This window comes from Helianthus annuus, chromosome 2 (assembly GCF_002127325.2).
Source record: "Helianthus annuus cultivar XRQ/B chromosome 2, HanXRQr2.0-SUNRISE, whole genome shotgun sequence".
NCBI classification, from domain to species: domain Eukaryota; kingdom Viridiplantae; phylum Streptophyta; class Magnoliopsida; order Asterales; family Asteraceae; genus Helianthus; species Helianthus annuus.
Window position 1 is genome coordinate 23,084,224 of NC_035434.2, and position 7,028 is coordinate 23,091,251.

The window sequence follows — 7,028 nt, forward strand, 5'->3', positions numbered from 1 at the left end:
TTTCACACTTGGCAGATTTGGTCCCTGTTCTTGCACGCGATGTTTCGGCTACTTATTTTGACTCGTAAACCCCCAAACTTGGTTTTTAAGAACCTTGGGACATTTACCAACATGGTAATGTCCTCGGATAACTTTGCGCTCAACCGAAAAGTCATGAAATTCGACGTTGACGCTTTTAGCCCCTCAAGTACGGTTTTGGCCATAACTTTCTTATACGTTAACGAAACTTCACGAAATTTTTACCACATATTCTAGTGAGTATATTTTAGCATTACAATGCTTCGGGTCTGCCAAAAGTTCACTCAGAGGTATAAATTCAACATGTTGACACTTTTGGCCCCTATAGTTTGTAATCCCTCACTTTTGTGCATTTCTCGCTTCGTATGATCCATGAACCATCCGTTTAAGGTTATGAACATTATGTAGGGTTATCATAGAGTCTATTTATCCATTGTTGACACTTTGGACCCTTACGTTCCATAGTTTTCACTGTTTGTCACTTTTAGTCGCTCTAAAGTATGTTTTCACATACCGGACCCTTATGACACGTGTCAAGACATTATTGGACGAAATTTTTCGAGGTGTTACAGGACCCTTATGACATGTGTCAAGACATTATTGAACCACATTTATCTAACAAATTGTTACGTGAACTTTCCCGAAGCACCAAACCTAAAAAGGCCCTTTTAGTTTATGCCAAGATGAGGGAAAAAGGATATGTTATTGATAGTTTTAGCCTCCCTCCGCTTTTAAAAGCGTCAACACGAATTTCTGCTTTAAGTGAAGGGATGGAACTTCGTGGGTTTGCTTCGAAAATGGATTTTGTGTCGGACCCGTTTGTGAAGACTGGTTTGGTTGCAATGTACTCGGCCTGTGGACACATTGAAGATGCACGTTTGATGTTTGATAAAAGGCCAGAAAGAGATATTGTTGCTTGGAATATTATGATTGACGGGTATGGCTTGTTTACACACAGGTTGCTTTCTTTCGTATTGTTAGCGTGAATTGCTGATTTAGTTTGTCTATGTTTCTAAATTGTGAACAGTTATTGCGTGAACGGGCGCTACAACAATGTTCTGCCTTTGATTGAGGAGATGAAGAGATCAAACGTACAACCAGATGAGAAGATCTTTTCAACAGTCGTGTCCGCTTGTGCCCGTGCTATAAATTTAGAATTCGGGAAAGCATTTCACGAGTTCATTACCGAAAATAAAGTTTCTGTTGACTATAACCTGCAATGTGCACTCGTGATTATGTACGTAGGTTGTGGCTCTATTTTGGCCCATGAACTTTGTAATTATGATATTTTATGCCGTAAACTTGCATTTTAGCTCGTTTTTAGGTATTCAAAGTGTAATAAAGTATAGTATGAGTGTATACATATATGATTAATATATCCAAGTGTTTCGAGACTCGATCTATGCGTATAAACATGTATTCGACGTGTGATTGCGGATACCACAAGTATGTAATAAGTATATGTATAAAAATGAATTTCCATCATGATCAAAGCCTCGGATTACAAAATCGGAAATGAATTATGGCTACGATACGATTACAAGTTTCCAACAATAGAAATACGATTACAACTTTCTAAATAAGGAATGTACAAAAATGTGAAACGTTACATTATATGACACAATATTTTTGTCATGTCAGATTATTCTATACGACCCGTATAGAGGGTGTGAAAATAAGATTTTTGGGTGTGCTTTTATTAACACCTTGATTAAACATGTTGACCCGCCAATCTATTTAATCGAAAAGGTGACCCGCTAACCCGCTTAACAAACTTACAACTTGAATACTACTCACCAACCCATTTGACGCATTTAGATAAATGAGTTGAACAGGTCATGTTTAGGGTACACGACTTTAAGTGTGTAGGTTAAAGTTGACGATTTTGACATGAGTAAAAATATAGGTTGTGTTCTAATTAAACAATTCAACCCGAAACCCGTCAAACATAAAAAAACAAATAGAAGGATGTGGAATAACATCAAACTTGAGGGTCAATGTGGAATATCGTTAAACATAAAAAACAAGTAGACGTTATAAAAGAATGTTGTTTACGTTGTCATATATGAATGAACGAAGAAATATATTGTTAATATTTTATGAATAAGTACGGTAACTGAAACAGTAGGAATCTCGCCTCTATATCTTCTCGATGGTTCGCAAAATCATAGAATTGGGGAAATAGGTAATTCTTCAACCCTGCGACAATGTCCTTTTTAGTTTCATATATTGAATTGGTATTTTATACATGCGTTTCTTGATTTCAGATATTGTGGGTCATGTTGTTAATGATTGATATGTAATGGCATTTTGAATCTGGTTTTGTTGTTGTAAGCATTTTCGGTTTCCCTTGTATGCCTTCCAACTGTTTGATAAAATGCCTGACCCAAAACAATAATGTTCTGTAGTTCAAACTTTCCATTGAAATCACTTGCTATACGATTATTTTTCATTCAGGACTTGATCCAGCAGAGATTCTAATGATATAGGCTTATTATCAATACAATATTAAATCTACCATGAATACCACCATTCCACAGCCCATCATCTCCTCTACCATTCACGTAAACCACTACAACCACCAATTAACCACCCTCTCGGCCTCATCCTCCCTCTCACACCTCAAGCAAATTCATGCCCGAATTAGTCGTTCGGGCCTTGACCGCTCAAACTCCCTCCTCATTAAACTCATTATTACGGCATACACATTATCTTCCCCATCCTTCGACTACGCCCTATCGGTCTTTTACCAAATGCACAACCCAAAACCACATTTATCTAACAAATTGTTACGTGAACTTTCCCGAAGCACCTAACCTGAAAAGGCCTATTAGTTTATGCCAAGATGAGGGAAAAGGATATGTTATTGATAGTTTTAGCCTCCCTCCGCTTTTAAAAGCGTCAACAGGAATTTCAGCGTTAAGTGGAGGGATGGAACTTCGTGGGTTTGCTTCGAAAATGGATTTTGTGTCGGACCCGTTTGTGCAGACTGGTTTGGTTGCAATGTACTCGGCCTGTGGATATATTGAAGATGCACGTTTGATGTTTGATAAAAGGCCAAAAAGAGATACTGTTTCTTGGAATATTATGATTGACGGGTGTGGCTTATTTACACACAGGTTGCTTTCTTTCGTATTGTTAGCATGAATTGCTGATTTAATTTGTCTATGTTTCTAAATTGTGAACAGTTATTGCGTGAACGGGCGCTACCACAATGTTCTACCTTTGATTGAGGAGATGAAGAGATCAAATGTACAACCAGATGAGAAGATCTTTTCAACAGTCGTGTCCGCTTGTGCCCGTGCTAGAAATTTAGAAGTCGGGAAAGCATTTCACGAGTTCATTACCAAAAATAAAGTTTCCATTGACTATAACATGCAATGTGCACTCGTGATTATGTACGCAGGTTGTGGCTCCAAGGACATGGCGGCTAATATGTTAAAAAAATTGTCTCCAAAAAACATCGTTGTTTCTACCGCCATGATTACAAGGTATTCAAAAGCAGGACAGATTGATGCAGGACGGTTGATATTTGATCAAATGACTGAAAAGGAATTGATTTGTTTGAGTGCAATAATTTCCGGGTATGCAGATGGAGTTTAGCCTCAGAAAGCCCTCAAACTTTTCTACAAAATGCTAACCTCGGGAGTAAAACCCGATCAGGTCACTATGCTAAGTGTTATTTCGGCTTGTGCTAGCCTTGGTGATGTAGATAACGCGATAAAAATCCAATCAATATATCGATGAAAATAGGTTTAGTGAAGTCTTACCAGTGAATAACGCCCTTATTAACATGTATGCAAAATGCGGGGAACTCGATAGGGCTAAACAAGCTTTTGATAGAATGTGTAAACGAAACGTTGTTACATGGAGTAGCATGATCGGGGCCTATGCGGTTCTTGGAGATGCTGTTAATGCACTTGACCTTTTACATGAAATGAAATCCCAGAGAGTCGAGTCAAACGGTGTAACATTTGTGGGTTTGTTGTACGCTTGTAGCCATGCGGGATTAGTTGAAGAGGGTCGGAAAATCTTTGCATCGATGGTTAACGACTACGACATAACACCCAAACGCGAGCATTACGGCTGCATGGTGGATCTCTACGGCAAAGCTAATTTGCTTAAAGAATCTCTTGAGGTTATTGAACAGATGCCTATGGCACCAAACGTTGTCATTTGGGGATCCCTAATGGCTGCTTGTCGAATCTACAACGAGACTGAACTAGGCGAGTTTGCGGCAAAACGGGTTCTTGAGCTCGACCCATATCATGATGGGGCCCATATTTTTCTATCAAACGTTTATGCAAAAGAAAGAAAATGGGAAAGTGTTGGGGATATTCGAAAACTGATGCAGAACAAAGGCGTGGTAAAGCAACAGGGATGTAGTAGAATTGAACTGGATGAGGAGATACATGAGTTTTTAACCGTGGATAAAAACCATGCTCATGTGGATGAGATATATGAAAAGTTAGACGCGGTTGTGAATGAGTTAGAGGTGGCGGGTTACACTCCAAACAAGTCTTGTGTTTTAGTTGATCTGGACGAGGATGAAAAGACAAAGGCGTTATTATGGCATAGCGAGAAGTTGGCACTGTGTTTCGGGTTGTTAAGACAGAAAAAAGGATCTTGCATTCATATAATCAAGAATCTTCGGTCTGTGAAGACTGTCATAACTTCATGAAGTTGGCATCTAAGGTTTATGGGATTCAGATTCTCGTACGGGATAGGACTCGGTTTCATCGGTACGAGGATGGTATGTGTTCTTGCAAAGACTATTGGTGACTTTCATATTATATAATAAAAATCTGAGTATGTCAATGTATTATTATGTGTAGTCTTGCATATACAGCATATCAAAGCCACCTAGTTTTTGAACATGACTTGATAGTTGATGCTCTCCTCCTTTTCCTCTACTCACTTCTACAGTTCTACTCAGCTAGAAGATGTAGCTTTTTGTTACGAATAATATTTTTTTAATTTAATTGCTATATTTTGCATATATAATATATTGTCACATCCCAACCTATGGCGGAATCATCGGGCGCGGCACTAGGCGAATCACATTGCTCAAGAGAATCCATAACAACTAATTAGCGACAATATTTAACAAGTTCATTATCCCATACTAATAAACAAATGTTTCACATATAGTCGTACAGATTTGATGCCTCTAGAACAATACAAATCCGACAACCTAGATTTTTGGGTGAGTTTCTAAAATATCCCTAGCTTGATTCGAGATAATCTGCGTTTAACCTGCAACATATGTAAAATAATGTCAATATAAAATGTATTGGCGAGTATATAGGTTTGATATAGCATAAAGTAGAATAAAAGCATTGCGAATTTCCACATACATAAACATGTTACACAACATATAAGCTACAAAACAAAGACTACCAGCTAAGTCCCGAGTTGGCTATGCGGTGTTGTCTTAACTAGCCCCCGTCGGGTGCGAGCCTAGCTATAGTACTATACTAGTTAAGTTGGAATGTCACGAGTAATTGTCCTAGCACATATGTATCAAGCATCACGTATAACTATGTACGACAGTTATTCGCAAGTGATAATAGTTTAGATCGTGTGCTGCATTTTGATAAGTGTGTTTTCGATATAAACGTATGTTACACCCCAAAAGTGTTTAAAGAGTTAAAAAAAAGGGTCAAGTATACTCACAGTGTGTGTTTAACGATTAAACACAATCTGCAGTGGGTTGAAGAGAGCGCGTTGAGTTATCCTGAGCATAAGACAGTAGCGTAAGCGTTGAACAGCGCGTAAAACAACATGTCAGGGAGTTGGGTATCGAATGGTGAGTCGAACGGGTGAATACCCATTCGATCGGGTGGTCATTCGAGCTGATGACCATTCGAACGGATGGCCATTCAAATGAGAGGTGAGTGTTTGTAAATTGTTTTGAAACCTTTGAAGTTTTCGTTGTAGTATTAAATCAAGTCATCCGTTCAGATGGTCATCCGGACGGATGGCCATTCGATCGGATGGCTATTCGATCGAGAGTTTGGTAGTTGAAGTTTTATCAAATTGTTTAAACACTGAGGGGCAGTCCACCTGGTCGGATGGTCATTCGATCGGATGGTCATCCGATTGGATGGCCGTTCGAGTGGCAAACTGTTGTTTGAAAACTTATAAAATTTCCTAAGTTTTAAGTTTAACGGAGACAACGTGACGACGAGTCAGCGACGGAAACACACCAGACTCAGTTCATTCAATCGGACGGGAATCACCTCATTCGATCGTACTGACCGTTCTTTTGATGAAGTTTCATGTTCAACCCGTTATTCGGTCATTCCTCTGGTGGAAACCCATTTTCAAGCCGGCTCTTAACTAAGGAATGAGTAGAGAGTCGGATTGAGCTCAGATTCCATCGGTTTTGTATAGAAAGTTGAGGAGAACTGAAAATAGTTTGAAAAGTGCCGAGTCTTTACTAGGTTTCAAGTTATGAGTATGGAAATCCTTTAGCTCTGGGCCAACTCGATGGGATGACGTCACCAAGTGAACACTATCTTCAAATAGGTCTGAATCAGGTGATTTCAGTGAGAAAAGTTGTGATTTTGATGAAGAAAATGATGTAGATGTCACACCCCCAAAATCCACACGCGGAGTACCACCGCTTGGAGGCGTGACATGACCAGGATCAAGCCATCTATCATATCAAACATAGCATTTAATAATAAAAGTAATTAATGTAAATCATCATGACATGATTGATGTTTCAAAACCAAACATTGTTTAAATAGCGGAAGCATAGTAATGTAAACTCAAAATAGTTATAAGTTCGAATATCGTTCATGAACCAAATCCCACAACGACCTGCTCCTCCCTGTGCAAGCTCCGTAATGTACCTAAGGTCCTGCAAGGCATGCAGCAAATAATCAACAAACTAGTTGAGCGAGTTCACAGTAAGTAAGTTCATAACATAGTGCATAAGTATAGCTAGTGGGGGCTTCCCATACTAGTGTGTACTAAAGGTGGGGGCTTCCCAAACCTTGTGT

General features: G+C 39.0%; 1 pseudogene; it reads left to right on the forward strand.

The window, feature by feature from the left end:
• The first annotated feature begins 602 nt into the window (after positions 1–602).
• On the forward strand, positions 603–4,841 carry LOC110887666 (annotated as a pseudogene).
• Positions 4,842–7,028: the final 2,187 nt, after the last annotated feature.